The 25,051-nt window shown below is 36.1% G+C and overlaps 1 pseudogene; it reads left to right on the top strand.

The window, feature by feature from the left end:
• Positions 1–10,466: 10,466 nt before the first annotated feature.
• The window catches only part of LOC107858230, a 33,183-nt pseudogene continuing 18,598 nt past the window's right edge, over positions 10,467–25,051 (top strand).

The raw sequence follows: 25,051 nt of genomic DNA, 5'->3' as shown, positions 1-25,051 counted from the left end.
TCGATCTTTTGGTTAAAATAATAATTCGTTGAATTTTAGCACTGAATTCCATCTTTTGAAAGAGGCTATGGTGATATTGCTAACTGTAGGCTGAGAATTAATCCATTGAGTAAACCTGACTGATTCACTATGCAGCTATGATTGTCATATTCTCTATGCCCCATTTTATACAGATCTGAGCCATGAATTTAAATGGGTCTTTATGGATTCTTCGGGATCAGACCCATAAGCTCTTTTAATGGAAACCCAGTTCATTTTCAACTCATAAGGCCGATGCGATCAAGGTAAAATAGAAATTTTTCGGGGTGATTGACCATCTCCTCATATGTCAATGATTTATTCTTCACTTTAACAAACAACCTTAGACTTTTATTTGCCAAGTTATAATGGTACTATTTAAATGACAGAAATTGAATTCCTATGATGCTAAATTGTTGTTGTAATTTTAGGACATATGGTCCCGTTGTCGATTAATGATGTTAATGTTGTTGTTCGTATGGTGAAAGATAAGTTGTAAATCGAGGGGTGAAAGAAGAAAGTGGAGGTAGAAACAACAAAGAAAAAGGCGACGGCGGCGGAGAAGAAGGTTAAAGAAGAGGAGGTTCCCGTTGCTGCTGTAAAGGACGCCGTTAGAGAATCGAAAGGGAAAGAAGTTAAGGAGACTAAGGAGAAGGATGACAAGAAGGGTTCTTGAGGTAACGTTATCGGTTTCGATTAAATTTTTAAAGTTATTGTGGTACACTAGATGAGTTTTATTTAATCAAAATGCGAATCAATGGGTATTAAATTTAAACCATATGGTAGTTATATGGTACATTGGTTAAATCTGTTGGATAGTTGTGCTCTTTCATGTGATTGTTGCAATTCTGAATCTATTGTTCCTGATACAGAGCACTTTTAGATAGCAATGAGATAGTATTTTACTATAGTTGACTGAAATTGATGCAGGATTGGTATGTAGATGATGAACTTCTTCATGGAAGAGTTTGCAAGTTATTCTTCATCAACAGGTATTTTGTTCATCCTTTTACCTGTTTAGGTTTTTCCACATATTAGGATTCCATTATGATTGTTTTTCCTATTGTACTTTGTGTTGAATGGTATATTATTACATACGCAAATAGGTGCAATGCATAAACAAGATCTGAACTTAGGAATAGCCTGCTTTGTTTTAGCTGTATGGATGTTGGTTGAGACTGATATTTCATCAAAAAAATTGCAAAGGGATCTTTTGACAGAGGTATGTCTTACATCTAAACGTTAACCAGTTTTGGCGACACCTATAACATGAGATAGGACTATAGGGTTGTGCTTAATTTGTTGACTAATGACAGCTGATGATTTACTTGAGAGAACTTAAAGTTGAACAAATCTAGGAATTGAGAACTTCTCTGAATATCTTTGTCACGCCCCAAAATCCCATCGGGCCGGACTGGCACCCGAAGCCGAGAAGGCCCGGGAGAACCCGTTCAAATACCTGTACTTTCACTTATATGTCACCAAAAAATTGGACAGCACTTCGTTGCATATAGAAAGGTCTAATTACCTGTATCAGCACAACACGCGCAAATATATATATATATATATATATAATACTTGGCCGTCGGGGCCACCACATATACAGATATAACATCACTATATAAACTTCCATGACTTTACCCTTCCTTATGTCTACAAAGCCTCTAGGATATACATGACATAACTAGGGTCGGGACAAACCCCTGCCCACACATGACTCATGTACAATAACAAAACATAAGGAACCGACTCGGAAAGCTCCGAAGCAAACTGGAGCTCACCAACAATAGCTGTATGACCTGGCTCCTACTTGTGCGGTGTATGAGCTGAGGTACCTGTGCCTGCAGCATGAAATGCAGGTCCCCCGTGAGGGACGTCAGTACGAAATATGTACTGAGTATGTAAAGCTGTAAATAATCACATATGATATAGGAGCTTAATAGAAATCAGAAACAAGTGAATAAGTCGTAATAGGAGTGGACCATACTTACTAGAACTTGTGACAACCTGTACATTGTATTTATTCAATCACTTTACCTTCGTTCTTATCGTCTTTGTAATCATTACTGTACTGTACTGTGACCATTAGGATGCCTCCAGTACATATCAACTGGGATCGACCCGTGCTAGGCTTATGCCCCTGGGATACCACCCATAAACACATGAAATAGGGATCGACCCATGCTAGGCTTATGCCCCTGGGATACCACCCGATAAGAGAGAACTCCCATCACTTAGTTCAATTAATCTTGGAGATTGTTATTTCGGTCGCCTCCACATTTTAATACTTTGAAACAATGATACATCAATAGGAACCAAGTAATAGACCTTCTATACAATAACGATGTAATAAAGACTCATTGGTACATCAACAATGTGTTTCAGAATCATCAATATCACAACAATGAAATAAGAGCCTTTTGGTCTATCAATGAAACATTTTGACAATTATAGGATGGAAACAACTTCGTTGGTAACGTAGAACAATACATGTTTTTGGACAACCTCGGAATCTTACTTGATGGAACATTGGTGTTTTCATGCCAAAGAACATTGTTAGAGTATGCTTTACATACCTCGTTGTAGATTCAAATACCAATTCAACACAACTTCCCGCCTTTACAAATCACTTATCTACAATGAAATGTTTGGCATCTAGTATTAGCAACCCAACACCACAATTCTCTTCCATAATTCCATACTACCAATATTTGCAAAACATTCCAAAAACCAACTTGAACAATAGGTTTATGTGTGTATATATATATAATCATCATTTCAATACCACATCATCAATACCACATCATCACCCCAAATTCCTTCACAATTTAAGATAATCCAACCATGCACAAGAATAATCCAACATCATTTCCAATCATCTTTCAACAACAATCAAATAACATACTTCTTATGCTCACATGCATATATATATATATATACATATCCATATAAATAACACCAACATAATTTACATCCTTACCAAAAAAATGGCCCTTTTGATTTCGAAGTTCTGTTGGCACAAATAAGGGGTGCTTCTCGAAGCCCTTGAGACGGTGAACACAACTACGGAATCAATTTGGATTTTCTACGGTTGAATCACAAGATAATTGGAGTTGAAATTTGGCTAGGGTTTCTTAGTTTTCAATAATGGATGATAAATAATGGATATGAGGCTAAGTATATGTATATAATGACCAATTTTCGTTCAAGAGGTGATGGAAAATGACCATATTGCCCTTAAAAATTTAAGTAAATCCGAATCTGTCCATGGTGGACTGTTTTGATAGGCTAAAGTAAATCGGCCATAACTCTTTGCTCCGATATCGGATTTGGGTGAAATTGGTATCGTTAGAAATATAATTCAAAGGTATTTCATTTCATATAAATTAAGCCACCCAGTTCGTCCTGTACAAGTAGTTATGATCGTTTGAAGTTGACCCTAAAAATCTGTTTTGAGAGGCTGAAGTAAAACGAGTATAACTCCTTACTCAGATGTTGGATTTGGATGAAACCAATTGCATTGGAAAGAAGACTCAGAGATCTTTCTTTTGATATGTGGTAGCTCTCCCATTTCATTATATTTAGGGAGTTATGATCGTTCAAAGTTGACCCAAAAAACTGGCAGGCCTCAGTAGTTTTCCTGCACATTTACTTTTCACATCCCGGCCACCGTTGTAAAGTTTCGAACGAGCTCGCTTATATCCGAAACTTATCCGTTTTTGGAAATCTTTATATCGTTGGAAAGCTTATTCAATAACCTTAGTATGGAACCATCGACGGGAAAATTCCGGTATAAATAAAGTCGATTCCTATACACCTATAATCAAACTACACACTTGAAACCATCTCAAAATAATCAATACTCATACTTAAACTCATATATACCTAACTTAGGATCAATACATATACCCCAACACATATAACAATGACTAATGCACGTAATTAAGTACGGGGTGTTACAATCTTGATGGTGGATCTCGAAAAAGTGATTTGCTATTCTTATTATTCCTGCTTAATCGTTAAGTTTTGTCAACAACCATTTTTATGCCTAAGGGAATGTCTAGAGATTTCTATCTCAATTTTACGATTGTAAAAAATTATCTGCTTTAGGTGGTAACCATATGGACTCTGCCTCTTGAGTTCTTGTCTTGGGTTTAGAGAGTCGTGGATTTCTCTCGGCAAGGAACTTTCTCTCTTAAAGAAAGTTGTTGGGTACATACCTTATAGTATTCATACTTACCTCCTTAGTTTTGAGCAAAATATCTATCTACCTAGGGATATGCTTACGGACCCTATTTCAAGAACCAATTGTAGACATGTGATTTTTGATCCTCCTCGTATTCTAACTTATTTTTCGATATTAATATTTATACTAATATAATATTATTTAAATACTTATTTTTATTTTAATAAATTCTTAGTTAAGAAGTAAATAACTAAATTTTTGAGGTATTTTATTTCTAATTTATTTTATTCTAATTTAAGAAAAAAAATATTTATATATATATTTCTTGTTAAATTTTAAATAAAATAAGTAATTTTAATATTGTCTTAATTATATTTATTTAATGTTATTTATAATTTTTATTGTATTTTTCTTAAAAATATAAAAATTAATTAGTTATGTTTATATTTATTATTATTATCATTCTATTATCTTATTTATTCATTCATTTACTTTTATTTATTATTTATCTTTATTTATTATTATTAATTTTTTTTAAAAAAAAGAATAAAATTTATTTTTAAATTTTAAATTTTCCTCCCTCCCCTTATCTGATGATTAACCGTTTCCCCCAAAAATCACACCCCAGAGAAAAAAAGAGGATGTATTATTCTGCCTAGACTGCATAAAAAAATCAGAGTGAAGAAAGAAAAACTCAAAGTAAAATCAGCACAAAAAAAACATCAGACAAAAGAAATAAACAGAAGAAAGTCGAAGTTAAAGTTCCGTTCAAAGTTTTCAACAACGATTACTTTTCACTTTATTATCCTATTCAAGCAATCACAGGTTTTATTCAATCTTGAATCTTTATTTTTTTTCGAATTGTTGTAAATTGAATCATAATATGATTGTTTTAGTGATATCATGAATTATTATGTGAGTTTATATGCAGTGAAGTATATATTTTTCATCCGTATATGACAAAAATGGAGTAAAAATTTACATAATAATTTACTAACTCAGACATAGTTTCACAAATGTACCAGCCTCCATATTTGCATTCATCAATTACACACACGAAACACAATTCACCCGCACAATATTTCATATACGTTAGGTGTCTTCTTCGCAAACACTCATACACTTACACACCCCTTCACAGTAGAAGAATGTGAGAAGGAAAAGAGAAGAAGAAAAGAAAAATCAGAAAATAGCAAAGAAAGATAGTATAAAAAATATGTTAGAATTTTTCCGGCGAATTGTCGCCGGAATTGTCATTTTTATCTGACAACCAATGAATCCGAATCATCGGGAAACCAGTCAACACCGGTAAACTTCAGCGTCGCCTCCTTCATCCTTGTCGGAACAACTTCTAGATTTGGCCGGATTTGACCGCTCGGCACTTTGCCGACAAGCTTTCAACCGCACCATGAACCAAGTGGCCCCTCCAGTCGCTGCCGATGCTTCCAGCCATCATCACTGTCAGAATTTCAGCGGCTATTCCCGCTGCTGCTCGCTGGAAAAACCCAAACAGCGCAACCTCTTTTTTCGGCGAATTAATTCACCGAAATCCGTTAACACTAAAGCCACCATTCACCGATGACCCGTCGCCATCCCTCTTCTTTTTCCGTCATTACTCTGGAAGCCTCCACTGCTGCCATAAATACTATAAAATCTATAAAAAAAAGTTTTTTTTTTTGGAATATTGAATGTACGTAGAAGAGAGGATATCTTTATATTTCTTTTATTACTGTTTCCTTTTAGGCTAAGTACCTATGTCCCTATGTTTGTATATAATATAAAATTATTTTTTTGTTTAATAATTAGTAAAAGTAAAATAAGAATAAGTTTGATGCTAACAGATTTAATATTATTTGTATTTTGTTTAAAGTAGGTGTCGTTTGTCATTATGTTGTTTGTTTTGTTTGGAGATTTGTGTTTGAATTATATTTTCATGAATTTAGGTATTTATTTTATCTCATAATATATAAATTGAACTTGTATCAATTTGAAGATAATAAATTTGGGGTTAATAATAAAATTAGCATAAAATAATAAATTTGTACATTTTATTTATTTTATTAATAGAAAATAATAATTCTACTTTAGTTTAGTTAATTGTGTTAAATGAATTTATCTTTAATTTATTACTAAGAATTTAGGAAAATTCTAGACAAGTTTAAAAATATTCGTCTTGAATTAAGAATGCGGCATACGCATATTTCCGAGACATTTAAAAAAAATGCAAGGATGTAAGTCAAGATAAGTCAAATAAGTGACTGTGCTAGAACCACGGGACTCGAGGGGTGCCTCACACCTTCCCCTCAGTCACCAGAATTCCTTACTCGGTCTTCTGTTTTCGCAGACCAGAATAAAGAGTCATTTCTTTTTTACTGGGAATTCAAAAAGGTGACTTGAAACACCAAAACTCAATTCTAAGTGGCAACTCTGTAAGTAACTCTAGATATTAATCTGGCATCACATCCATATAACACCAGATATAAGGGTAAAAGAAAAATGACCCACAGAGAAGGTATAGGGTCTGATAGTGAAGAAGAGCAAAATCAGTTGATTTCGTAGGAAGTAGCATCAATAGAAGAAATAAAGTCATTGAAACAACAGATGGTAGAGATGTACCAAGCTTGGTTGAAGGGACAAGCCTCGCCTTCTTCAATTCTTGGACTTTCGACTTCGAATGATCCAAATTCTAACCCAGCTCAAACTAGTGATCCATTTTACCCACCAGGATTTGTCCCATTTGCTAATATGTCTGGCGTTACTGGTACTTCTACCATGCACCCACAAAATCTGTCTGCCACAAATAACCCGCTTTTTACTTCTGTAGCACCAGCTACTACGGGTACTCAACCGACAGTACCGAAGAATATGAGGAAACCAAGTCATGATATATTGTATCCTCCTGAAATGACTTTCAAATCCCAAAATCCACATTATCATGTTCATCAACACGATACTCCTATCGTGATTGAGAATATTGCTAAGAATGAGAACAGGAGGAGATGGCTAGAAAAGTTAGAAGCTTGGAGCAGAGTATGAGAAATATGCAAGGATTAGGTAGACCAAAAAATGTTTCATACAAGGATTTGTGTATTTTTCCTGATGTCCATTAGCTGATAGGGTTCAAAATGCCAAAGTTTGATAAATACGAAGGACACGATGATCCTGTAGCTCATTTGAAAAAGTTTTGCAATCAATTAAGGGGAGCAGGAGGAAAAGAAGAATTATTGATGGCTTACTTTGGAGAAAGCCTTACAGGGATAGCTTCTGAATGGTTCATTGACCAAGACATTTCCCGTTAGCACGTATGGGATGACATAGCTTGGGATTTTGTTCAACAATTTCAATATAACATTGAGATAATGCCAGATCACACTACGCTTGCCAACATGAGAAAAAAGATGACTGAAATTTTTTGAGAATACGCTATTAGATGGAGAGACAAGGCTTCAAGAGTCATACCATCGATAAAGGAATCTGATATGATTGATATCTTTTTGCAAGCACAAGAACCAGATTATTTCCATTACTTACTTTCTGCGATTGGAAGCACATTTGCTGAAGTTATTAAAGTTGGACAAATGGTAGAGAATAGAATAAAATCAGGAAAGATCATCAACCAGGCCGCTTTGAAATCAATAACACAAGCCATTTAAAGTGGTGCAGGAAGTTTTAGGGGAAAGAAAAGAAAAGAAGATGTAGCAACTGTCGTGACAGGTCCACGACAAAATTGGAGAAGTGTGCGTCAAACATATGCACAAAATCCATTATATTTTGTTCCATCCCCCCAATATCTTATTTACAATGCACAACCATATACTCAGGCTCCTTCTTACCCGCAATGGCGTGCACCAGCAATCCAAAATCATCGACTAGCCCCGCAAGTTCAAAGAGGCCCTCCTAGGTCTAATTTTTGGCCTAGATCAGAATTCAAAAGGGAAAATATGGGCAAATATAATTTCACTCCTATTAGAATATCTTACACCAGTTTATTTCATAGGCTAAGGAAAATGAATGTTCAAAATCCAATTGAGAGAAGAATCCCGAATATTCCTCCGAAGATCTTGGACTATTCTAGAAGATGTGATTATTATTCTGATTCCCCAGGGCACGACACAGAGAAATGTTGGTATCTGAAAAGAGATATTCAAGGGTTGATTGACACCCAACAGATCATGGTACAAAGTCCAAATGCTCCAAATGTTAATCAAAATCCGCTGCCAGATGATAATAAAGCAAACATACTCGAAGTGATACCCAGTGGTAAAGATGCTGTAATATCCTTCAAGCCGATCATTAAAATTAAAACAAATTCAAAAAAATCAACAAATGTTGTAGATTTGACAAAAGAAAAACCTGCAGAAATGGAGGTGGTGATAACAAACCCTGAATCATCGAATGTTCCCTTGATGGTGGGGATAGAGATTTCAGAAAATGTTGGGTTAAGTCAAGTAAAGCCAAAACTCATTGTTCCTAGAAGATCCCCTAAGCCTCTCTTAATCATAAAAGGAGCTCCCGTAGCTCCCATTGTTATTAAACCAGTCTCACAGTTGCCTATGGTTAATAATAAGGTAGTTTCTTGGAATTATGATTGCATTGTGGTGATACACAAGGGGAAAGAAGTGATTAAATATGTTGATGAAGTAGGTGGATTAACTCGATCTGGAAGATGTTATGCCCTAGTAGAGTTAAGAAAGAATAAACAAGAAAATGAAGAACGAATGACGTTCAAGAAACCTATTACTGATGAAGAAGCTAAAGAATTCTTAAAGAAAATAAAATTGCCAGAATATTCTATTGCAGAACAGTTGAAAAAGACACCAACACTGATTTCTTTGTTGTCTTTATTAATACATTCAGAAGAACACCGCAAGGCTATAATGAAGATTCTTAACGAAACATGTGTTCCCAGTGAGATTAAAGTGAATCAATCGAAAAAAGTTGTTGAAAAGATCCTTGAAGTAATTAAGATTACTTTCTCAGATGATGAATTGCCTGTGGAAGGTACTGGACATAATAAGGGTCTCTATATTACTGTGAAATATGAGCATTCCATCTTCACTCGAGTGTTAATTGATGGAGGATCAGGCGCTAACATTTTTCCTATGTCAACTTTGCAAAATTTGAATGTTAATGTAGAAAGAATCTGACCTAACAATGTATGCATCAAAGGTTTTGACGGATCAAAAACTGATGCCATTGGTGAAATAGAACTTCTATTGACAATAGGGCCTGTGGATTTTGCTATGGATTTCCAAGTGCTGAACATTGATGCTTCATATAATATGTTATTGGAAAGGCCATGGATTCGTAGGGCTAAAGCAGTCGCATCAACATTGCATCAGATAGTCAATTCGAATGTGATAGGTAAGAGATAGTTGTTCATGGTGAAGGAGACTTATTCATGTATAAAGACTACTTTATTTCTTCCATCGAAGCAAATACTGCCAACGGAGTATTGATTCATCAAAGTTCTGAGGTAGTGGCTGTTTAGCATATCCTCGAGGGGAATTTCATCGCAAGACCACAATTAGCCTCTGCATCTGTTATGGTAGTAAATGAAATATTGAAGCATGGTTTCGAACTAGGGAAAGGTCTAGGGATGTTTTTGCAAGGCAGGGTTCATCCAGTAAACCTCCATGAGAACCTTGGTACTTTTGGTTTGGGATACGTGCCCACTGCAACAGGTATAAAGAAGTTTAAAAAGCATAAGAAAGAGTCATGGACACTTACTAAGCTGATACCATCACTTTACAAATCCTTCATCAAAGTCAACATTGTTGGGTCCTCTATGTTACCTGCTGCAGAGTCAGTGAATGATGATGATACAGAGTTGATTGGCCTTTTCCAGAATATGTTCATTGAAGCTGCTATGATTGAAATTGGGGAAGGTAACAGCAATGCAGAGGTGCAGTTTATCGGCCCTGATGTCCTGATTAACAATTGGGAGGCCACTCCTCTCCCTACCATGAAGGAGTCTTGGTAGTTTGTTTGTTTTTCTTTCAAGTCTTAGTAGTTTGTTTGTTACTCCTTCTGTAATTTGAATCGTTCTAGTATTGTAATTCAAATCTTTAACTTGGTATTTTAGGTTAAAACTTTTTATATCTTTGTTTTTAATAAAGTGCAGTCTCCCTTCGTTTTATTTTGAGTCTGATTTTTATTTATTTATCTTCTATCATACAGTTCTTTCTATGTCAATTCTAATGATATGACATGCATGAAGAATTATAAACTAGATTTAAAAACCCAATCTAATTTTGAAATAATGAATAAAGAAGTTGAATACAATGAAGGAGAAGCATTTGATGATATAAGCAAAGATTTCAAACAGTTTGAGAATAAGACAAATCCCAATTTGGAGGAAACTGACGCGATCAATTTAGGAGATCATGAAAATATTAGGGAGACTAAGATAAGTATACATGCTTAACCACAACAAAAGAAAGCTATAATTGAAGCTTTTCATGAGTATAAAGACATCTTTGCATGGTCTTATGATGATATGCCCGGTTTGAGCACCGATTTGGTAGTTCACAAGTTGCCAATTGATCCTGCTTTTCCTCCTGTCAAGCAAAAGCTAAGAAAGCTCAAAACTGACATGAGTGTAAAAATCAAAGAGGAAATCACGAAGAAACTTGATGCTAAAGTCATTTGAGTGGTCCAATATCCTACTTGGTTAGAAAATATTGTCCCTATTCCAAAGAAGGACGGCAAAGTTTGGATATATGTTGATTATCGTGATTTAAAGAAAGCAAGTCCAAAAGATAATTTTCCACTTTCCAATATTCATATTTTGTTGGATAATTGTGCTAAACATGATCTCACTTCTTTTGTGGATTGTTATGCGGGGTATCGCCAAATCATTATGGATCCAGAAGATGCATAAAAGACATCATTTATTACTCTATGAGGGACATATTGTTATCGAGTCATGCCTTTCGGACTAAAGAATGTTGGGGCAACTTATATGAGGGACATGACTACAATATTTCATGATATGATGCACAAAGAGATTGAAGTTTATGTGGACGATGTGATCATTAAATCAAAAGAGCATTCTGACCATGTCAAAGATTTAAGAAAATTCTTTGAAAGACTTCGGAGGTATGATCTCAAACTTAACCCAACAAAATGTGTATTTGGAGTTCCATCTGGAAAACTCTTGGGGTTTATAGTCAATCGGCATGGCATTGAGTTAGATCCTTCAAAAATAAAAGCTATTCAAGATTTACCTTCACCAAATAACAAAACGAAGGTGATGAGTTTACTTGGAAGGTTGAATTATATTAGTAGATTTATTGCTCAGCTTACGACAACCTGCGAGCCAATATTTAAGTTGTTGAAGAAGAATACTAAAGTTGAATGGACTGAAGAATGTCAAGAGGCATTTGACAGAATTAAGAAATACTTGTTGAATCTGCCTATTTTGGTTCCTCCAGAGCCAGGCAAACCCTTGATATTGTATATGTCTGTATTAGACAATTCTTTTGGCTGTGTATTGGGTCAATGTGATGTCAAAGGTAGAAAAGAACAGGCTATCTACTACTTCAACAAAAAGTTTACCACTTACGAGGCTAAGTACTCTCTTCTTGAAAAGACATGTTGCGCTTTAACTTGGGTAGCACAAAAGCTGAAACATTACTTGTCATCTTATACTACTTACCTTATCTCTCATATGGATCCTTAAAAGTACAGTTTTTAGAAGCCTATGCCCACAGGTAGACTCGCAAAATGGTAGATATTACTCACAGAGTTTGATATTGTCTACGTGACACGGACTGCAATGAAAGCTCAAGCCTTGGTTGATCATTTGGATGAAAATCCTATTGACGAGGGATATGAGCCATTAAAAACTTATTTTCCTGATGAAGAGGTATTGCATGTTGATGAATTTGTTTCTAACGATAGCCATTCAGGCTGGAAATTGTTCTTTGATGGAGCTGCTAATGTAAAAGGAGTGGGGATAGGAGCAATTCTTATTTTTGAATCAGAACAATATTATCCTATAACAACCCAACTTTGATTCTATTGTACCAATAATATGGAAGAATACGAAGCATGCATTCTGGGTTTGAGATTAGCTATTGACATGGGAATCCAAGAACTGTTAGTGTTAGGAGACTCAGATTTGTTAGTCCATCAAATCCAAGGAAATTGGGAGACTCATGATTCAAAGATCCTACCATATCGAGGTTGTTTGCAAGATCTATGTCAATGATTTGTATCAGTAAAATTCAAACACATTCCCAGAGCTCATAATGAGATTGCTGATGCTTTGGTGACCATATCTTCGATGCTTCAACATCCCGACAAAACTTATATTGACCCTTTGCATATACAGATTCATGATCAACATGCATATTGCAATATGGTTGAGGAAGAACTAGATAGGGAGCCGTGGTTCCATGATATCAAAGAATATATTCAGACTGGAAAATATCCTATACATGCCGGTGGTAACCAAAAGAGGACCATTCGACATTTGTCTATTGGATTTTTACTAAGTGGAGGAATCTTGTAGAAGAGGACTCCTGATTTGGGACTTCTGAGGTGTGTAGATACTAAAGAAGCTTAAAAAATCATGACTGAAGTACATTCTGGGATTTGTGGACCACACATGAGTGGGTATGTTTTGGCAAAGAAAACACTCCGAGCAGGTTATTATTGGCTCACCATAGAGTGCGATTCCATCAATTTCATTCGTAAATATCATGAATGTCAGGTACATGGAGACTAGCTACATTCCCTTCTATATGAGTTACATACAATGACTGCTCCACTGCCTTTAGTGGCTTGGGTAATGGACGTAATTGAATCAATTGAACCGAAGGACTCGAATGGACATAGGTTTATCTTTGTATCCATTGATTATTTCATGAAATGGGTGGAAGCAGTGACTTTTAAGTCAGTGACCAAGAAAGCGGTGGTTTATTTTATTCACTCCAACATCATTTGTCGATTTGGCATTCCGAAGATAATAGTCACAGATAATGTTGCGAATCTCAATAGCCATTTGATGCAAGAAGTGTTCCAACAACTTAAGATTATGCATCGAAATTCAACTCCTTATCATCCGAAAGCGAATGGAGCTGTAGAAGCTGCCAACAAGAACTTATAGAAAATACTCCACAAGATGGTGCAGGGTTCCCGACAATGGCATGAAAAGTTACCTTTTGCTTTGTTGGGTTATCGTACTATAGTTCGGACTTCAATTGGTGCAACTCCTTACTTGTTGGTGTACGGAACTGAAGCAGTTACACTTCCAGAGATTGAAATTCCATCTCTTCGAGTAGTTGTAGAAGCTGAAATTGGTGATGAACGATGTGTCAAGACTCGTTTGGATAATTAAGCTTGATTGATGAAAAATATTAACATCAGTATGTCATGGACAACTATACCAGAAGAGAATGGATCAAGCATATAACAAAAAGGTGCGTCATAGACATTTTAAAGTTGGTCAGTTAGTACTAAGATGCATCCTACCCCATCAGATTAAAGCCAAAGGCAAATTTTCTCCTAATTGGAATGGACCATTCATGGTAAAGAAAGTGTTACCTAATGACACGTCATATCTAACTGATATAGAAGGCAAAATGGAAGGAATGTCGGTCAATGCTGATGCAGTTAAAAGATATATGTATGATATTCAGGTACAATTACATAATGTATTTTTTATACTTGCATTTTAAAAGATTGAAATGATGCAGGCATTTTGTTCTACTATCCGAATAATATATCAACCTTTGCTTACCCCTTTTGAGTTTTTAATCTATTTTTTGTACCCTTCCTTTGGAATCAAATTAAAGTGAAAAAAAAATTGAAAAAAAAATTAATCAAAAAATTAAAATCAAGCAAAAGAATGACGAGCCTGAACTACGTTTGACATGATTCTTACTATGACAAGATACGTAGGCAGCCCTACTCCGGGGTTCAGTCCAACCAAAAGAAAATTCAAATTACCCAGAATGAAAGAAAACTGGGGCAAAAGTTTTTTTTTTAAAAAAAATCGATTCCAAAAGTTGAATGTTTTATCCAATGTTGTGTAAATTTTGAGCCTCATGCCGACCTTTCTTTCTAACCCTATACAAAAGCCAAGTTACAACCAAAGAATGAACTTCAGATCAATCTTTGAGAATGTCAAGGCTAAACATGTTATGGGTGCATGATATTTCATATTTTGGATGTTTAAAGAAAAAAGAATGAAAAAGAGAGAGTCTCATTGGTGAAAACCTTGTTGGGCACCATAAGGTGACTGTAAGCTGAAAAAGAAATAAAAATGAGATAGGTTCATTGGAAAAAACTCATTGAGGTGCCACTAGCTGAAGGAGAGTTGTTATCCAGAAAGAATGAGTTCAAGATTAGCTAAATTTAAAGCTCAATAAATAAACGAAAGTTGTAATGATTGGTGTGGGTAGATTTGGTTGTTTGATTCAAAATGCATGTCGTAATCACCAGAATCGGTTTCCACATTCAGATAAGTTTTTCTTTTGTTTTGAAAAAGAGATGTCTATTGTCTTTTTCTTTTTGTTTTATTTTGATTTTTTTATTTTTGTGTCCTTGTCATCAAACAAAATTTTTTGTTGTCTTGTATGTGGTTTGAGTCAAATTCACTTCAAGTCAAGTGAGAAAGGACTCCAACTTGCTACCAACTTCTTCAATGTGCAAAGCAAGACAATGGGTCGACGTATAAGGACAACACTTCAAAGTATAGTAAAGTACTCAGAATGATAGTGATTTCACCATTTTTGGCTCATTGAAAGATAAAAAGTGTATAGAAAGTTAAATCCTGAGATATTATACAAGAGAAATATGTTTTGAGTTGTGAGTATCATTAGTCAGAATTTTGGGTCAGAAGTATAACAAGTCAATGGATATCAATCAAGTAATAAAAAGGAGTTAAGCATGGAAAGTGCAAAAACAGTCAGTTCAAGAGCCGAAAACGACAAACCAACCACCACGTGTGTTTAAAACTCACAATTTTTCTTTGTTTTGTTTGAAACAGAGATATAATGTGTTCAAATAAAGGATGCAATTTCACATTTCTGTCAATGCAAGAATCAGGATTACAGCATGCGATGCTGGATTTCGATTATGGTAAATTTTATTCTTTGGGAGATGAATTTATCAAAGCTATTCCAGGATTTGATTTATTCTGTCACTATATTTTTCAAAACATTAAAATTTGACAACACACAAATTTTCTCAGTACAAATTGGGGCAAATTTTTATGTGTGTGTTGTATGGGAATTTATTTTTATGCTCAGGGCCCTCCTGAAGAATGGAAATTAATTTTTATGCACAGGACCCTTTTGAAGAATAAGAATTTACTTTTTCTCAGGACCCTCCTGAAGAATGGGATGTCATTTTCTATTTCACTATTTACTTTGAGTCCAGGAGCCTGCCTGAAGAACAGGGTGAAGAAAAAGGAAGTCCAGGAGCCCGCCTAAAAAACAGGGTAAAGAAATTATAAGTCCTGGAGACCGCCTGAAGAATAGGGTGAAGAAATTATAAGTCCAGGAGCCTGCCTGAAGAATAGGGTGAGGAAATTATAAGTTCAGGAGCCCGCCTGAAGAACAGGGTGAAGAAATTATAAGTTCAGGAGCCTGCCTGAAGAACAGGGTGAAGAAATTATAAGTTCAGGAGTCCGCCTGAAGAATAGGGTGATGAAATTGTAAGTCCAAGAGCCCACCTGAAGAACAGAGTGAGGAAATTATAAGTCCAGGAGACCGCCTGAAGAACAGGGTGAAGAAATTATAAGTCCAAGAGCCCGCCTAAAGAACAGGGTGAGGAAATTGTAAGTTCTGGAGACCGCCTGAAGAACAGGGTGATGAAATTTTAAGTTGAGGAGCCCGCCTGAAGAACAGGGTGAAGAAATTGTAAGTCCAAGAGCCCGCCTGAAGAATAGGGTGAAGAAATTATAAGTTCAGGAGCCCACCTGAAGAACAGGGTAAAGAAATTATAAGTCGAGGAGCCCGCCTGAAGAACATGGTGAAGAAATTATAAGTTCAGAAGCCCACCTGAAGAATAAGGTGAAGATATTGTAAGTTTAGGAGCCCTCCTGAAGAACAGGATGAAGAAATTGTAAGTCCAGGAGCCTGCCTAAAGAACAGGGTAAAGAAAGAGAAAGTCCAGGAGCCCGCATGAAAAACAGGGTGAAGAAGTAACAAGTTAGGAGCCCACCTGAAGAACTGAGTGAAGAAGTAGAAAGTCAAGAGCCCACCTGAAGAATAGGGTGAACATTATTAGTTGCAAGTTCAGGAACCTGCCTGAAGAATAGGGTGAAGATTTTTAAGTCCAACCCAGAAGAAAATCTGAAGAACAAACCAATTGTCAAGTTCCCCTCTAATGCCAAAAACCGACGAGGAGGAAGATTTCGTGTATCAAGTTCAACTCAGAATAATGACTATCTCACCATTTGAGAAGTCATGAAGATTCAAGTAAAGATTCCCCCCCCCCCCCCACCAAAAAAAAAGCAGCATAGATAGGATCTCTCACTTGTATCTTTATTTTATTTTTTGTTATTCATTTCAATGTAAAGGCAGAAGTCATTAACTGGAAACTCGATGGAATCTCATTCGACTTTCAACTCTTTCTCTCATCATGTTACCTTTGAAATACTCGTGACCTGATTTCCTTATAACCCGGGATAAGTAGGAAGTCCAAACTCAGGACTCGGTCACATTTTTTTTAATTCTATTTTTTCCTTAACTTTCAAATAATGAAGGGTCAAAAATCATATCTTGTCTACTTCTTTGTATGAAAACTCTTCGAGATTCCACACAAAGAGGGGCAAAAATATAGACACGTGATTTTTGATCCTCCTCGAAATCTAACTTATTTTTCGATATTTATATTTATACTAATATAATATTATTTAAATTCTTATTTTTGTTTTAATAAATTCTTAGTTAAGAAGTAAATAACTAAATTTTTGAGGTATTTTATTTCTATTTTATTTTATTCTAATTTAAGAAAAAAAATATTTATATATATATTTCTTGTTAAATTTTAAATAAAATAAGTAATTTTAATGTTGTCTTAAATATATTTATTTAATGTTATTTATAATTTTTATTGTATTTGTCATACCCCTTTTCTACCAAAAGATTGTGATTTTAAGTTCGAAAGGGTTTTATTATTAAAATGACAAAATAAAGATTGTTTTGAAAAAGGACTATTTTGCATTTTTATTATTATTCTTTTTCTTTTTCATTCGGAGTCGCCACTTGGCATAATCCGGTGTGCCAAGTCACCTTTGAAAAATCCTTTTCAAAATTGTTTATGACTATTTTAGACTGGTTTGCGAATAGAGATTCCGACTAAGGAATTCTGTTGACCGAGGGGAAGGTGTTAGGCACCCCTCGATCCCTTGGCTCGACCACGGTTGCTTGGTGGAGCATATCGGCTAATTTGGCACTACAAATGTATAAACCACGCAAGACACGTAAAACAAACAAACCAACAAACAAATCAAAACGAGTCAATAATATAGTGTCCAGTCCAAATTATACAGTCCAAAGATAAAAAGTGCGAAAAACAAACCCTATCTAACCTACGCTAATCCTAACTACGCCCCCATGCTTTACCCGATGCGTCGGGCCTTCCTCACGAACGTCTTCCGCTAACATAGTACGTTGGGGTATTCGCCGGTGAATAAATACAATGTGTCTTGGGGCATTCCCTGATTAAATGAATACATTTTGAATTAAATATGACAAACTAGAAAGAAACATTCATACGGACATTCCAACATTCAATCGAAACAACAAGTTTTAAAATTTGCCTACCCGAACCTATATTGCCTATCTGTTTCAACGTATCATAAATCCATCATATTCATGCTTATCCCGAATTGAATAAAACGACAATGAACCAAAATTTAACTACATTGAACTTTTAACAACTTCTTACTCCCCCCCAAATTCCTTTCTTACAATAGCACAATTAAAATTAAACAAATTCATTCCTTATACCCTCGGAATCATATCACCAAGCACATGATCATAATATCAACAATATCAGCAAACATCCAACAATCAGAACAGAAAAACACATAGCCATAGACAATTCAAAAAACCAAAATAAAGAACAGGAAACGGGTTTAAGAAATGGACCTCAATGGAACGTTCTCATAGATAATAAGGAAGTCCAAAAACCAAAAATCCTCAAACAGAACCCCAACGACGAACAAAACCAATTCAATATCTCGAGACAAACAACCGATAAGATTTGGAAACGATCAGAATCTCCAAATGAAACCCCCAAAAAGCCGAACAGATTTTCAAGCCAAGGCTGAAAACCTCAATATGAAAACCAAGATCCGAACCCAGAAATAACAATCGATAGAACTCAAACCCCTGTTCTTGATGATGAACCACTAAAATACAGGAACCCCCAGCTTAAAAAAATCAAATAGAAAAACTAAACACTCGCACAACTCGAACTTCGGCAAGCTAGCGATGGCCAGAACTAACAGAAGTAGGTCAGATTCCGGCGAGCTTGGGTGTTTTCTAACCGGGGTCGCTTGAAAATGTTCGAAAAATGGACTGTTCCAGTGAGATTATCATTTCCAGGTTTGAACTCTCCCGGAGACCAAAAGGGAACGATGAGAGTCAGCGAAACTGTCACCGAAATAGGGGCCAAACAACCGAATTTCTTTTTTTTTTCTTTCCTTTGGTTCTCACGCCATTTTTTGCTCTTCTTCCTTGTGATTTTTATTCTTCTATGTTCGTCGTCTGTGTGTGAGCTTTAATAGAGTGTATGTATGGTGCGTGAGAGTGAAAATTGAGAAGGTGGTGAGTGGATTTTCACTCAGTGAGTATGAATATGGTCACTGTGAAGAAAAATGGAAGAAGGGTCTGTGGTGGTGAAAAAAGATGGAGCCCCTCTGAGTACCTTCTTTTTTTATGGTGATGATGGATGATGTCCCCCCCTCCTTAGTGTGTATTCTTTATATATATATATATATATATATATATATATATATATATATATATCATTAAGTGAAAAAAAATGGTCCTTTTTTTCTTTTTGTGTCTTTGTTGGAAGTTTTCTCTCTATTTATATTTTCTTTGTGGCCAAGAAAAAGAAGGGGTCACGTGGGGTAGGGGTGGGGTCCCTGAACAGAAAGTGAAATTTCATTTTTCAGGAGGGTCCTGAACATAAAGTAAAATCCCATTTTTCAGGAGGGCATTTTTCAGGAGGGTCCTGAACAGAAAGTAAAATCCCATTTTTCAGGAGGGCCTTGAACATAACGTGAAATCTTATTTTTCAGGAGGGTCCTAACAGAAAGTAAAATCCCATTTTTCAGGAGGGTCCTGAACAGAAGGTAAAATCCCATTTTCAGGAGGGTCCTGAATAGAATTAAAGTCCCATTTTTCAGGAGGGCCCTGAACAGAAAGTAAAATCCCATTTTTTAGGAGGGCCCTGAACAGAAAGTAAATTTTTATTTTTCAGGAGGGTCCTGAACAGAAAATAAAATCCCATTTTTCAGGATGGTCCTGAACATAAAGTAAATTCCCATTTTTCAGGAAGATCCTGAACAAAAGTAAAGTCCCATTTTTCAGGAGGGTCCTAGACAGAAAGTAAAATCTCATTTTTCAAGAGGGTCTTGAACAAAAAGTAAAGTCCTATTTTTCAGGAGGGTACTGAACAGAAAGTAAAATCCCATTTTTCAGGAGGGCCCTGAACAGAAAGTAAAATCCCATTTTTCAGGAGGGTCCTGAACAGAATGTAAAATCTCATTTTTCAGGAGGGTCCTGAATAAAAAGTAAAATCCCATTTTTCAGGAGGGTCCTAAACATAAAGTAAATTTCCATTTTTCAGGAGGGTCCTAAACAAAAGTAAAGGCTTATTTTTCAAGAGGGTCCTGAACAGAAGGTAAAATCCCATTTTTCAGGAGGATCCTGAACATAAATAAAGTCCCATTTTTCAGGAGGGCCTTGAACGAAAAGTAAAATGTCATTTTCAGGAGGGTACTGAACAGAAAGTAAAATCTCATTTTTTAGGAGGGCCCTGAACAGAAAAAAATTCTCATTTTTTAGGAGGGTCCTGAACAGAAAGTAAATTCCTATTTTTTAGGAGGGTCCTGAATAGAAAGTAAAATCTCATTTTTCAGGAGGGTCCTGAACATAAAATAAATTTCCATTTCTTAGGAGGGTCTTGAACAAAAGTAAAGTCCCATTTTTCAAGAGCGTCATGAACAGAAGGTAAAATCCCATTTTTCAGGAGGGCCCTGAACAGAAATAAAGTCCCATTTTTCAGGAGGGCCCTGTAGGGCCCTGAACAGAAAGTAAAATCCCATTTTTAGGAGGGCGCTGAACAGAAAGTAAATTTCCATTTTTTAGGAGGGTCCTGAATAGAAAGTAAAATCCCATTTTCAGGAGGTTCCTGAACAGAAAGTAAAATCCCATTTTTTAGGAGGGCCCTGAACAAAAAGTAAAATCTCATTTTTCAGGAGTGTCCTGAACAGAAAGTAAAATCCCATTTTTTAGGAGGGCCCTGAACAGAAAGTAAATTCCATAGATGTGTTTTTCCAATGGTAACTGAATTTAGTGAAGTGAATTTGCCCTTGTTTAGACAAAGAAAATTTATCAATTAGAAACTTAGTGGTGGTTTGCAGCACTTGGCTTCTCAGGCTTCCGCTCCAACAGTTGTTCCTTTTACCTTTGTTTCAGATTGATGATGTTTGTCCCTGTCTTGTCGTATCATTGACCCAAACCAGATCAGGGGAAAAGAGTTTGACTCAAATATCGAGTTTCTCTTCAAGCATGTCTCTAAGATGCCTCTTTTGAAAGCTGAATATTTCACGCATCCAAGAACCTATCGGTTGATGAACTTTCTTTGCTATGTTTTGAATTATGATCCTGTTTCTTTCATGTGCTGGTCTTTGGCTTTACCTCCTACAATTAAAAAACCTGGTAGAAAGTTTTGAAATCTTTCTCGTTTGTTTTGACACTGAAGAGACTTGGCTTAAAATGTAAGAAATGATGGTGACTTTTATTTTGATAAATGACATAAAAAGACAAAATATGAATATGTAAATGAAAGAAAAGGGCAATGTCCCTTATTTAAAAATAAAACTTATCTGAATACGACAACCAACTCCAATGAGTATGACATGCATTTTGGATTAAGCTGCCTTATCTTCCTATCCAAACTTCCCATTTGTTGTTGAGTTCGTTCCTTTTCCGTTGAGCCACTTCTTCAAATCCATTGGACTCATATATCTCATTCAATTGACGACATCTTAAAAGATTTTCGCCAACAAACCTCTTTTCTTTTTACCTTTCTTTCAAACTCGCCATCGCCTTACCATGCCCATGGGGGTTTTCACCAATAAGACTCTCTCATTTTATTTCTCTCAACTCCACATCACCTTATGGTACCTGTAAGGGTTTTCACCAGTAAGACTTTCTCATTTTTTATTTCTCTCAACTCACCATCACCTTATGGTGCCCACAAGGGTTTTCACCAATAAGACTCTCATTTTTATTTCTTTCCTGATTTCTTACACTGGGGAAAACAAGTAGTACCCCATGATATATCATCATATCCATTGCATGCTTAGCCTTAACATTATCAAAAATTGATCTGAAGGACTTTCTTTGGTTGTAACTTGGCTTTTGGATAAGGTTAGAAAAGGATGGCAAAAGGCTCAAACGCACTTGAAGCGGGGGTGGAACTTACAACTTTTGGAATCGACTCAAACAACACATTAACTCATGCCCCAATTTTTTGCTGACTGGGTGACTCTAAAAATTTTATTTAGTTGGACCAAGTCCGAATAGGCCAGCCTACGTATCTCACCCTCGAGAGAGGAGAATCAGGCTGCACGTAGTTTTATCAGCTTGTTCTTTGTTTTTATTTGATTTTTTCTTTTATTTTCAAACTCTTTCTTTTATTCTTATTTTCTTGATATTTATCTTTGACTCTAATTTGATTCCAAAAGAGGGATATAAAAGTAAAATAAAACTAAGCCTAAACGGGTAAACAAAGGATGACACAATGTTTGAATAGAAGAATAAAATGCCTTCATCATATCAATCTTCAAAAATGCAAGAACTAAACATGCAATAAAATCAACAAAGGATAAATATCATACATAATATCTTTTGACCACATCAGCATTGATAGCCATTTCTGTCATTTGCCTTCAATATCTGTCAAATATAAGGCTCAATTGGGCAACACTTTTTTCACAATGAAAGGACCTTGCCAGTTTGGGAAGAAATTGCCTTTCGCTTCAAACTGGTAAGGAAGGAGAGCTTCAATACCAACTGACCAACTTCAAAATCCATGGGTCGTACCTTTTTGTTATACGCTCAAGTCATTCTCTTCTAATACAATTGGCCATGACATGCTGATGTTAGCCTTTTTTCCTCAATCAAACTCAATTATTCCAATCGGGTTTTGACCCACTCATCATCATCAATCTCTACTTCCACAATGACTCAAAGAGAGGGAATTTCAACTTCTGTAGGAATGACTGTTTCTATCCCATACACTAATAAATATGGAATTGCCCCTGTTGAAGTGCGAACAGTAGTGTGATAACCTAGCAATGCAAACGGAAACTTCTCATACCATTGTCTAGACCCTTGTACTATTTTCTGCAGTATCTTCTTGATATTCTTATTGGCGGCTTCCACAGTGCCATTAGCCTTTGGATGACATGGAGTGGAATTTTGATGTGCGATCTTAAACTGTTGACACACTTCTTGCATCAAATGACTATTGACATTAGCAGCATTGTCTGTAATGATCATCTTAGGAATTCCAAACCTACAAATGATATTGGCATGAACAAAATCTACTACCGCTTTCTTTGTCACTGACTTGAAAGTTACTATTTCTACCCACTTTGTGAAGTAATCAATGGCCACTAAAATGAACCTATGCCCATTTGACGCTTTCGGCTCAATCGGTCTGATCACGTCTATCCCAAAGCTACGAAAAGCCATGGAGCAGACATTGCATGTAATTCAGCGGGAGGAGAATGTATCAGATCACCGTGTACCTGACATTGATGACATTTTCGAACAAAATAAATGGAATCACTCTCCATAGTAAGTCAATAATAACTTGCTTGAAGTATATTCTTTGACAAGACATAACCATTCATATGCGGCCCGCATACTCTAGAGTGTATTTCAACCATGATCGTCAAGGCTTCTCTTCCATCTACACACCTCAAAAGTCCCAGATCCGGGGTTCTCTTATATAAGATTCCCCCACTTAAGAAAAATTCACCAGCCAAACAACTAATAGTCCTTTTTTTATCACTGGTGGCATGTGTTGGGTATTCTCCTGACTGAATGTATCGCTTGATATCAAAGAACCAAGGTTCTCCATCGAGCTCTTCTTTAATCACATTACAGTAAGTATGCTGATCACGACTCTGTATATGCACTGGATTGATGTAGGCTTTATCAGGATGTTGGAGTATTGAAGACAGAGTGGCTAAAGCATCAGCAATCTCACTATGAATCCTTGGAATATGCCTAAACTTTACTGACACAAACCATTGACATAGATCTTGCAAGCATTGCCGACACGGTATGAGCTTTAAATCTCGCAGCTCTCATTCGCCTTGAATCTGATGGACTAGCAAATTTGAATCCCCCAACACTAATAGCTCCTGGACTCCCATATCAACAGCTAACCTCAAACCAAAAATGCAAGCTTCATATTCTGCCATGTTATTAGTACACTAAAATTGAAGTTGTGTTGTTATCGGGAAGTGTTGCCCCAATTCAGAGATAGAACTGCACTTATTTCGACTCCTTTCATGTTGACAGCTCTATCGAAGAACAACTTCCAACCTGGATCAGCATCTATAACGACTTTATCGACACTTAACACTTTTTCATTAGGAAAATATGTCTTTAATGGCTCGTACTCTTCATCAATGGGATTCTCAGCAAGATGATCTTCCAAGGCTTGGGCTTTCATAGTGGTTCAAGTCACATATACAATGTCGAACTTGGTAAGCAATATTTGCCACTTTTCCAGATGACCGGTCGGCATAGGCTTCTGAAAGATATACTTCAAAGGATCCATGAGGGAGATGAGATAAGTAGTGTAGGATGAAAGATAATGCTTCAACTTCTGTGCTACCTAAGTTAGGGTGCAACACGTCCTTTCAAGAAGAGTGCACCTGGCCACATATGCAGTGAACTTTTTGCTAAGATAATAAATAGCCTGCTCCTTTTTGCCAGTGACATTATGTTGACCCAGGACACAACCGAAAGAATTATCCATGACCGATAAATATAAGATCAAAGGCCTACCAGGCTCTGGTGGTACCAGCACGAGCAGATTTGATAAGTATTTTTTGATTCTATCGAACGCTTACTGATATTCTTCAGTCCATTCTACCACAACACTTTTTTTCAGCAACTTGAATATGGGCTCACAAGTGGTTGTGAGTTAAGCAATAAACCTACTGATGTATTTCAGTCTACCAAGTAAACTCATCACCTCTATCTTATTCTTAAGCGGGGGCAAATCCTGAATGGTTTTGATTTTTAAGGGATCCAATTTAATTTCCCGACGACTGACTACAAACCCCAATAGCTTTCCAGACGGAACTCCAAATACATACTTTGTCGGGTTGAGCTTGAGATTATACCTACGAAGCCTTTCAAAGAACTTTCTTAAATCTTTAACATGGTCAGCCTGACTTTTTGACTTAATAATTATATCATCTACATAGACCTCAATCTCCTTATGCATCATATCATGAAACATAGTGGTCATGACTCTTATGTATGTTACTCTAGCATTCTTCAAACCGAACGGCATCACTCGATAACAATAGGTCCCCCATGGTGTGATAAAAGACGTCTT

Source organism: Capsicum annuum, chromosome 2 (genome assembly GCF_002878395.1).
Source record: "Capsicum annuum cultivar UCD-10X-F1 chromosome 2, UCD10Xv1.1, whole genome shotgun sequence".
NCBI classification, from domain to species: domain Eukaryota; kingdom Viridiplantae; phylum Streptophyta; class Magnoliopsida; order Solanales; family Solanaceae; genus Capsicum; species Capsicum annuum.
The sequence above is the reverse complement of the archived record's forward strand: the minus strand, read 5'-3'. Positions and strand labels throughout refer to the sequence as shown.